Here is a 10,904-nt window from a genome sequence, read left to right as displayed (position 1 = left end):
GAGCACGGGGATTTTTTTTCTTTGGGGGGGGGGGGGATAAAGATTGGCCTCAGTATGATGTGGGTGTCAGTAGATGACCACAGGAAATTATGACTGTAAAAAAATCGACTTTTCGGATATTTACGAAGATCAAAGAATGCGACTTTCCGGATGTTCGAGCCAAACTTTTATGATAAAAAAATGCGAGAGTTCGATTATGCCCGCCATATTTGAAAATTAGGACTCCAGAGTCCAAATTGCCGTGCCTGGGCGTCCCTTCGGGCACTGTCCAAGGGGAGGATTGTTGGGGGCCTCCGCCACCAACACCACCCGGCAAACAATTTCTGCACCTCGATATGCACGGCAAGATAGAATTTGAAACAGGGCTTCGTTTTTTACTTACCAGTTTTATTTATTCACTTAACGAAGGACAAGGTACCCTGGACCCCATCTCATACCTCTTTTACTCTCACTGTTACCAAAAAGGATATGCAGTGTAAAAAAAAATAATAATAATAATAACAATAATAATAAATAATAATAATAATTATAATAATAATAATAATAATAAAACGTAAACGATATGACGACGTACCTTACTGCTGAGGGTACAAATTAGCCGCGGCAAGGAGGAAGCGATGTCTTCGCTTCGAATCCGGGATGCGCATCAAAGACGCCGCACGGGCCATGGTTTGCAGTCAGGTGCTAAAAGCTCTTTTTCTTAAAGCAATTATATGCCTTCTAGCAGTCGCTGACGATGGTGGTCCCTTCTTTAATACGATCTTTTATAAGTGCTAGAAGGATCTCGGTATCCCTGGAGGGCGCCGGAATAAAAAAAGATAATAAAATAAAAAAAATCCTACTTTTCCCGCACCCCCGGGCCCAAAAAATTTTTTTTTTTGGAAAAAAAAAAATTGGGGTTTTTCCCAAGGGCCAAAAAATTTTTTTTGGGGGCCCGGGCCCCCCTTGGGGGGCCCCCCCCCCCCCCCCCATTTCCCCAAAGGGGGGGGATTTTTTTTTTGGGGGGGGCCCCCGCCCACCAACCCCCCCCCCCGGCAAAAAAATTTCCCCGCATTTTCATTTTTGCCAGGGGCAAATGGGGAATTTTTTTAAAAAAAAAAAACCGGGGGGCCTTCGTTTTTTTTTTTTTTTTAACCATTTTTTTAAATTTTTTTTCCATTTAAACCCAAAGGGGGAAAAAAAAAGGGCCCCGGGGAACCCCCCTTTTTTCCCCCCCATACCTTTTTTTCCCTCCATTTTTTGGTTCCCAAAAAAAAAAGGGATCCCCCAAGGGGGTAAAAAAAAAAAATTTAATTTAATTTAAAAAACCCCAAAAAATAAAAAAAAAAATTTAAAAATTTATAAAAAAATAAAAATAAAAAAATTAAACCCGAAAAACAAATTAGGGAAAGGGGGGCCGTCCCTTTTAAAGGTTTAAAGGGGTTTAAAAAAATTAAAGCCCCCGGCCCAAAAAAAGGAAAACCCGATCCCCCCCCCCCTTTCGCTTTTTGGGAAATTGGGGGTTCCCGAAATTTTCCAAAAAGGGAGGGCCCCCCAACGGCCAGGGGGTTTTTTTTTTTTAAAAAAGGGCCCCGGGTTCCCTAAAACCCCTCTTTTTTTTTTTAAAAGGAAAATTTAATTTTTTTTGGCCCCCTTTAAAGCAGTCCCCCCCCTAAAACCCGGGTGGGGGTTTCCCCCTTTCTTAAAAATTTCCCGGTTTCCTTTTTTTAAAAGGTTGCTAAAAAAAGGTTTCCCCGGAAACCCCCTTGGGGGGCCCCCCCGGGAAAAAAAAAGAAGAAATAAAAAAAAAAAAAAAAAATTTCCCTTTTTTCCCCCCAAAAAAACCCCAAAAAAAAAGCCCCTTTGGCCCCAAACCCCAATTTCCCCCCCTATTTTTTGGTTTTTTTTCCGATTTTCCCGGGGGTTTCCCCGGCCCGGGGGAAAAAATTTCGGGTTTTCCCAGGGGGCCCAGGGGAAAACCCGACCCCTTTGCCCCCCCACCGCTTTTGGTTTTGGGGCCCCCCCGGGGAAATTTTTTCCCCATTTTCTCGGAAAAAAAAAATTTTTCCCTTTTGGGCCCGAAAAAAATTTGGGGTTTTTGTCGGGGGTTTTTTTTCATTTTCCTTTTCCCTTTTTTTCCCAAAAAGAGAAAGGGGGAAAAAAATTAATCCCCCTTCCAAAAAAAATTTAAAAACAAAAAAAATTTAAAATTGAAATTATTTTTTTTTAATTTTTCAAATTTTGTTTTTTTTAAAAACCAAATTTTTTTTTTTTAAGGGAAAAAAATTAGATTTTTTTTTTTTTTTTTAAATTTTAAAAAACCTCAAAAATTCAAAGGGGGTTAAAATTTTTTTTTTTAATTTTTTTTTGAAATCAAAAAAATTTTTTTTTTTTTCAAAAAAATGTTATTCTGAAAACCCGAAAGGGGGGGATTAAAAAAATTTTAAAAAAAAAAAAAACTTTTTTTTCAAAAACTTATTTTTTTTTTTTGTTTTTTTTAAAAGGGGCCCCCCTTTTTTTCCTTTTTAAAAAAAAGAAAAAAATAAGCCCCTTTTGTTTTTTTTTTTTAAAATTTTCCAAAAAAGGGAAAATTTCCCCTTAAAACCCCAAAACCCCCCAAAAGAAAACGGGGGGGGGGACCCCAAAACCCGGACTTTTGGTTTCATGAGAAAAAAATGGGGGCGGCCCCCACCGGGGGGGGGGCCCCCCCAAAAAATTTTCCCATTTTTGTTTTTTTGCAATTTCCGTTAAATAGTTTTTAATCCAAGGGGGCTTTTTAATTGGGTTTTTTTTTTGGTTTTTTTTTAAAGCCTTTTAAAAAAAAAAAATTCAAAGGGGGATTTTGAAAAAAAATAAAAAGGGAAAAAAAAACATTTTTTTTTTTTTCCCAACTTTAAAAAAAAAAAGGGAAAAAAAAAAAATTAAAAATTAAAAAACAAAAAAAACCAGAGGGGCCCGGGTTGTAAAATTTTTTCCCCATGAAAAAAAGGAAAAAAATTGGGGGGGAATTTTAAATTTAATTCCATTTTTTTAAAAAAGGCTTTTTAAAAAAATTTTTTGTTTTAAAAACTGCCCCCCCTCCCTTTTTTGGCCCCCGGGGGGGGGACGCCCCCCGGCCCGGAGACAAAAGGTTTGCCCCCCATTTACGGAAAAAAAAAAAAAAACCCCCAAAGCAAACTGGGGGGCCGCCCAAATTTTTTAAACCCCTTCCCCCCCTTTTTTTTTCCCTTTGTTGGCTTTTTTTCCCGGTTGGGGGGGGGCCTGAAAGATTTTTTTTCCTTTTAAACCCGGGGGACCAAATTTGGAAAACTTTTTTTTTTTTTAAACCCCCTAAAAAAAAAAATTTAACTTTTTTTTTCCGGGGTTTTGCCGGGAAATTTAGTGGGCCCAAAAAACCAAAAAAAAAAGGGGGCCCCTTATTATTGTTTTTTTTTGTTTTTTATTTTTTTTTTTTAAAATTTTGGGGGTTTTTTTTTTTTTTTTCCCCTTTTTTTGTTTTTTTTTTTTCAAAATGCCTTTTTTTTTTTCCTTTTTTTTGGGTTTTTTTGGGGGGAACCTTTTTAAAAATTCCCCTTTTTTGTTTTTTTTTTTTTTTTTTCTTTTTTTTTTTTTTTTCCTTTTTTTTTTTTGGAGGGGGGGCCCCCCCCCCCCCCCCCCAAATTTTTCCCTTAAATTTTTTCCCTTTTTTTTTCCTTTTTTTTTTTTTTTTTTAAACCCCCTTTTTCCCCATCTTTTTTTTTTTTTTTTTTGTTTGTTTTTTTTTTTTTCCCTTTCCCGAAAAATTTCCCACCTTTTTTCCACCCAAATTAAAACCCTTTATTTTTAAATTACCCCTTTTTTTTATTTTTTTTGAAAATTTTTTTTTTTTTTAAACCCAATTTTTTTTAATTTTTTTTTTTAAAATTTTTCCCCCTTAAACCCCGATTTTTTAAAACCCAAAAACCATTTTTTTTTTTTTTGGAAAAATAATTTTTTTCCCCCCAAATTTTTTTTTTCCCTTTTTTTTTTTTAACCCCCCCCGCGGGGTTTTTTTTTTGGGGGTTTTTTTTTTTAAACTTTTTGTTTTTAAACCCAATTTTGGTTTTTTGGTTCCCCCCCCCTTTTTTTTTTTTTTTTTCCTTTTTTCCCCCTCCTTTTCCCCCCCCCCCCCCAAACAAAACCCTTTTCCTCCCCCCTCCTTTTTTTTTCCCCCCTTTAAATTTTTTTTTTTTTTTTTTTTTTTTTTTTTTTTCCCTTTTAAAAATCTTCTTTTTTTTTTTTCTTTTTTTTCTTCCCCTTTTTTTTTCTTTTTTTTTTCTTTTTTGTCTTTTTTTTTTTTTTTTTCCCCTTCCCTTTCTTTTTTTTCCCCTTTTTCCCTTTTTTCTTTCCCTTTTTTTTTTCCCTTTCCCTTTTTTTTTTTCCCCCCCTTTTTTCCCCCAAAACCCCCCCCTTCCCTCAACCCCCCCCCCCCCCCCTCCCCCCCCCCTCCTGGGGCCCTCCCCCCCTTGGGGGCCCCACCCCCCCGGGGGGAAAAAGAAAACTTTTCCCCCGGGGAGAGGGGGGGGTGGGGGGGGGGGGGGGGCGGGGCGGGCCCCCCCCAAAGCCCCCCGGCCGGGTTGGGGGGCCCCCCTTTCCCCCCAACCCGGCCGTGGGCATCGGGGATTCCCCCCCGGTTTTTCCCCCCCCCCTTTTCTGGTTTGGGGGACCTTTGGGTGGGAGAAAAAAAACCAATTTTTTTTGGCAGGGGGTTTTTTTTTTTTTGGGCTTTTTTTTGTTTTTTTCTTTTTTTTTTTTAAATTTTTTTTTTTTTTTTAAAAATTTTTTTTTTAACCCGGGGGTTTGGGCCCCAAAGGGGGTGTGTTGGGGGTTTAAGGTGGTTGGGGTTGTGTTTTTTTTTGGGGGTGGGGGTTTGTGGGGGTTTGTGGGGTGTTTGTTTGTGGGGGGTGTTGGTTTGGGTTTGGTGTGGGTGGGGGGTTTGTGTTTGTTTGTTTTTTTGGTTGTTTTTTTGGGGTTTTAATTAATTTTGTAAAATAAATTTTTTTTAAAATATAAAAAATATTTTTTTTAAAACCAATATATTAAAATTATTAATAATTTATTTTTTAATTTTCCCCCAATTTTTTGGGCCCCCTTTTAATTATTTGGGGTTTAAAAGGGGTAAAAAAAATTTTTTATTTTAAAAATTTTTTTTTTGGCCCCAAAAAATAATTTATATTTTTGAATAAAAAATTTGTTAAAATTTTGGAAATTATTAAAACCTTTAATACCCCCGGGGGAACCCAATAGGGAAATATTTTTTAAGGGTTTTTTAAATTTTTTTAAAAAATTTGCTTTTAAAATTATGTTTATAAAGGGTTTTTTTTTATAAAAAAAGGGAAATATTTGAAATATTTTGTTTAATTTTTTAAAAACATTTTTTATCCGGGGACCTTTAAAAAGGGGAAATAATAATTGTTTTTAAAATAAAATGTTAAATTTTAATAATATTTAAAATAAAAATATTATATTTTAAAAAAAAAATTTTGGGGGCCCCCCCCCCCCCGGTTGGGGGCCGGGGGGAAAGAAAGGGGGTGGTTTAAAAAACCCTCGGGCCCCCGGGCATCCGGGGGGGCCCTTTGGGGGAAAAAAAACCCCCGGGTCCCCAGGGGGGGGGGGGAGGGAAAAGGGGTTTTTTTAAACCTTTTTCCCTTTTAAAAGGGAAAAAATTTAAAAGGGGGGCCCCGGGGGGATTTGGGGGAAAGGGGGTTTCCCCCTCCGGAGGTGAGGAAAAAACCCCTGGGGGGGGCCGGGCCCCACAAATTCCATTTAAATGGGGGGGGTTTTTTTAGGGCCTTATTTAACGGGTTTGGGGGGGCCCAATGGGGGGAAAGGGTTTTTCCCAACCCCCCGGGGAGTAAGTTTTTCCCCAAATTTTTCCCCCCAGCGCCCTTCAACCCCCTCGGTGGGTTTTTTTAAAAAATTTAACACCGGTTGATAAAAAGGGGGGGAAATTTTTAGGGGGAAATTTGGGGGGGGGGGGGAAAAAAAAAGTTTTTCCCTTTTGGGGGGCCTTTTAAAGGGGTTTCCCTTTTGGGGGCCCCTGGTTTTGGGGTTACGTTTTTTCCAAAAGTTTTGAAATTTGGGGGGAAAAAAAAGGAAACCCCTTTCCCCAAAATTTAAACCAAATGGGGGGGAACCCGGGTTTGGCCCCCCGGGAAAAAGGAAATTTTGGCATTTTTCCCCTTGGGGGGGAATTTTCCCATTTCCCCATTTAAAACCCCAAAATTTTTTGTTTCGGGGGCTGGCTTTTTTAAAATTTGGATTTTTTTTGGCCCCCCAGGGCCCTCAGGACCCAAAAAATTTCCCAGAAAGGGGGGGGGGGGAAAAAAGCCTTTTTTCCCCCCCGGGGGATTTTTTTTCCCCTTGGGACCCAAAAGGAAGTTTTTGGGGGAAATAAATTCGGGCCCTTTGGGGGTCCCAAACCCTTTCCCAAACCCCGCACCCGTTTTGGAAAAAATTTTTTTTTTTTTACGATAAAAAGGTTTTAACTTTTTTGGGGGGCCCAAGGGGGAAAAAAGTTTGGGGCCCCCAACTTTTCCCCTTTTTTCCGCATTTTTTTTTCTGGGGGGGGGAAATTTTTTTTTAATTTTTTTTGAAACCCCTTTTGGGAAAGATTTCCCCGGGGTTTCCGGGGGAAACGGGGGCCCCCAACCCAAAAGGGGGTTGGGGGTTTTTTTTCCAAAAAACCCCTGGGCCCCCCTTTCCCAAAGTTGGGGCCACCCCGGGGTTTTTTTTTTTTCCAAAATTTTTTTCCCCGGGCCTTGGGGGGGGCGAAAAAGGGGGGGAAAAATTTTCCCCCCAAAAGGGAAAAAAGAAAAAATTTTTTTAAACCCCCTTCCCGGGGGGAACCCTTAAGGGGGGGGCCCCCCCAAAAAAAAGGCATGTAGCAGGGGCTCGGGGATTTTTTGGGCTGTTTCCCCCCCCTTGGGCCTTTAAGGGCCCCCGGGCCCTTTTGCGGAGGGGGGCAAAAAAAAAAAAACCAATTTAACTTTCCAGGGAAAAATTCCTTTTGGGAGGGGGGTTTTGGGGGGCCCTTTTTCCCCTTTGGAAAAAAAAAAACCCAAAGGGGGGGCCCCCTTCCCCCCAAAACCTTTCCCCAAACCCCCGGGGGGAAAAAAAAAAAAAAAAATTTAACCTCAAAAGGCCCCCCCCCTTTTGGGCAAAATTAAAAATTTTGGAAAACCCCCTTGGGGTCAGTGGGAGGGGGGGGGGGGAACAGATAAATTTTTTCAAAAATCTTTTTTTTGGGGGTTTTGGGGGGGAAAAATTTTTGGGGTTTGGGTTTTTTTTGGGAAAAAATTGGGGGGGCCAAAGGGAAAACCCCCCCAAAAAAAAAAAATTTTCCCCTGGGGAAGGGAAAAAATTGGTTTTTTTATAAAAAAATTTTCCCCTGTCCCAAAAAACCCCCCCAAAATTCCATAAAAAAAAAAAAAAACCCCCCCCTATGGGAAACTGGGGGTTTGGGGGAAAATGGGGGGTTTTTCAAAGTTTGGAAAATTTGGGGGAAAAAAAGGCCCCAAAAGGGGTTTATGTTTTTTTAAACCCCCTCCCTTTTTACGGGCAAAAAAAGGGGGGGTTTTTGGGGGACCCTTTATGAAAAGGGGGGGAAATTTAATTTATGCTTTTTGGGGACGGGGCCAAATTCTGGAAAATTTCAAATTTTTTCCTTTTTTTCCCCTCAAAACCCGGGGTTTGGAGGGGCAGGGGCCCCCATTCCTCCCCCGGGAAAAGGGGGAAAAGGGGGGAATAAATTTGGGGGGACTTTTAAGGGAAAACCTACTTTTGGAAAAATTCCAAAAAACCTCCCCTCGGGAAAAAAAACCGGGGGAAAAAGGTTTTTTTAAAAAAAAAAACCAAATTTTTTTTTGGAAAAAAAAGGGGAACCCCCGCAAAACCCCCCCTTTAACAAAAGGAAAACCAGGGGGCCCGGGGGGGGCAGTCTAAAATTTTCCCCCCCCCCCGGGGGGGAAAATTTCCCAAAAAACAGTTTTCCCAAAAGGTTTTTCGAAAATTTAATTGGGGTTAAAAACGGGGGTTTTTGGAAATTTTGGGGTTTTTTAAAAGTTTTTTTAAAAAAACCCTTTTTCCCAAGGGGGCCCCCTGGGGGGGGAAGGGGGAAAAATTGGGGGAATTTGGGGTTTTGGGAAATTCACGAGGATTTTTTGGGGGGAAATTTTTCCCCAACTGGTTTTAATGGGGCCCAAATTTATCCCCCCCCTATAAAACGGGGTTTTTTAAAAAAAAATTCCCTGAAAAAAAGGTTTTGGGGGGGGGCCCTGCCCCCGACCCCTTTTCCTTCCCCCTTTTTTAAATTTTGGGGGGTGCCCCCAAGGGGGCGGGGGTTGCCCCCCCCAAAACCCTTTTTTTTTTCCAAAAAACCGGGAAAAGGGGGGAAACGGGGAAGGGAATTGGGGGCAAAAAAGGTTTAACCCAAAAGCCCCCAGGGGGGGTGGGGGGAAACCCCCCCAATTTGGGGAAAACCCCCGGGGGCCCCCCCCCTCGGGGGATTTGGGGGGGGAATTTTTTCCCGGGGAACAAATTTTTTTTTTCTTTTTTCCTACTGGGGGCCCTTTCCCCCGGGGGAAGTCCCCAAAACTGGGGGGGGTTAAAACTCAAAAAAAGGCTTTTTTAGCAATCCCCCCCCAAGGGCCCTTGGGTTTTTGGGGGGGGCCCTTTTTAAAAGGACCCCCCCTTTTTAAAAAGGGGAAAAACCCCTTTTCGGGCCCCCATCCAGGGTTTTTGGGTTTGGGGGGCCCTTTTTTTTAAAATTTCCACAAAAAAAAGGTTTTGCTTCCCTTTTGGGAAAAAGGCATTAGCCCCCCATTTTTTTTTTTTTGGGGGTTTTTGGTCAGTTTAAAAAAGGGGCCCCCAGTAGAGGGGTTTTGGGGGCCTTTGGCCCAAGGCGGGAAACCCCCCCTTTAAAAATTTAAAAATAAAAAAACAAAAAAGCTTTGGGGGATGCCCCGGGGGAAAACCTATTGCAGGGGGGGGGCCCCAAAAGTTTTTCCCTTTGGCCCCCTTAAAGGGCCCCTTTTGATCCCCAAAATTATTTTTTTCCCTCTTTGGCGGGAAAAAAGAATTTTGGGTTTTTTGGGGGGGCCCCTTTTGGGGCCCCGGGTTGGGGCGTTTTTTGCCCCCCCTTTTAAATTTTTTAATTATATATTATATAATAAAATTTTAAAATATTAATATTTTAAAAATAATATAAATTTTTAATATTTTTATTTTATATTTTTTTTTTAAATTTTTTAATATTTTTTAAAAATATAATTTTTATTAATTTTATTAATATATTTTAAAATTTTTTTATATATTTTATTATAATAATAAATATATTTTTTTATTATATAAAAAATTAAAAATTTAATATAATTATTTTTTTTTTTTTGGGTGTTTTTTGTATAAAAAGGGTTTTCCCCATTATAAAAAACCAAATTTTAATAAAATTTAAAAAAACCCAGGGTTTAAAAATTTTTAACAAAAAATTATAATTTATTTTAATATTATATCAAATTATAATATATTTTATAAAAATAAAAATTTTAATATATAATAAAATTTTTCAATTTTATTTTAAATTTTGAAAACAATATATATAAAATATATAAATTTTAAAATTAATAAATATAAAAATAATATAATTTTATAAAATTTTAAAAATTTAGGTATAGGGAAACTAAAAAATATATTATATAAAAATTTTAAATATAATTAATTTTTATAAAATTTTATTAATATTTTTTAAAAATTTTATATAATTTTTAAACCTTTAAAAATTAAAAATTTTGGCCCCCAAAAAAATTATAAAATTAAAATTTTTTTAAGTGGGGTTTTTGGGGTTGTTGGGGGGGGTTTTCCAAATTTTTTTTTTTTTTTTTTTAAAAATTTTAAAAATACAATATTTTTATAAAAATAAATTAAAATTATAATATAAAATTTTAAAAAATATTTAAAATTTAATTTTAAATTTAATTATTTTAAAAATAAAATAGTGTGTGTAATTTTTTTGGGGGGGCCATTAAAATATTATATTTTTATATATTATATAAATTAAAATTAAAAAAAATTAATATTTTTTTAAAATTTTTGGGGGGGTTGTGGGGTTTGTTTTTGGGGTTTTGGGTTTGTGGGGTTTTTGGGGGTTTGGTTTTGGTTGGTGTTTTGGTGTGGGGTTTGGGGTGTGTGTGGTTTTGGGTAAAAAATTAAATTTTTTTGGTTTACAAAAATTATTAATTTTATATTATATTTTTTTATAAAAAATTTTAAAAATTTTAATTATTTTAATATTTTTTATATTTGAAAACCCCCAAAATTAAATATATATTTTATAAAAATTTTATAAAATAAAATTTTGAAATATATTAAATATATTATAAAATTATTTTTAACAAATTTATATTAATTAATGTGTTGTGGTGGTGGGGTTTTGGGTGTGGGGGTTTTTGGGGGTTTGGGGGTTGTTTTTGGGGGTGTTGGGGTTTTTTAAACAAAATTTAAAATTTGGTGGGGGGGGTGATGTCCCAAAAAAAAATAAATATTTTATTATATTTAATAAAATTTAATATATTATATAAATTTTAAATTTTTTAATAAATAATTTTAATTTTAAAACATTTTTTAAAACAAAAAATTTAATATTTTACATATATAAAATAAGGGGTTATAATTATAAATTTAAAATTTTTTAAATCCCATTTAGTTTTTAAAATTTATATTATAAAATATATGGTGGGGTGGGTGTGGGGGGGGGTTTTGGGGGTTGGGGTTTTGGTTTAAAAAATTTTATTATTTGTTTAATATAAAAATTTTTAAAAATTTAAAATAAAAAATATTTTAAAAATTAATTGTGGGGGGGTTTGTTTTTTGTTTTGGGTTTTGGGTTTGGTGGGTGGGTGTGGGTTTGGGGG

The sequence above is a fragment of the Penaeus monodon genome, chromosome 35 (genome assembly GCF_015228065.2).
Source record: "Penaeus monodon isolate SGIC_2016 chromosome 35, NSTDA_Pmon_1, whole genome shotgun sequence".
NCBI classification, from domain to species: Eukaryota; Metazoa; Arthropoda; class Malacostraca; order Decapoda; family Penaeidae; genus Penaeus; species Penaeus monodon.
Note: the sequence above shows the minus strand (reverse complement) of the source record.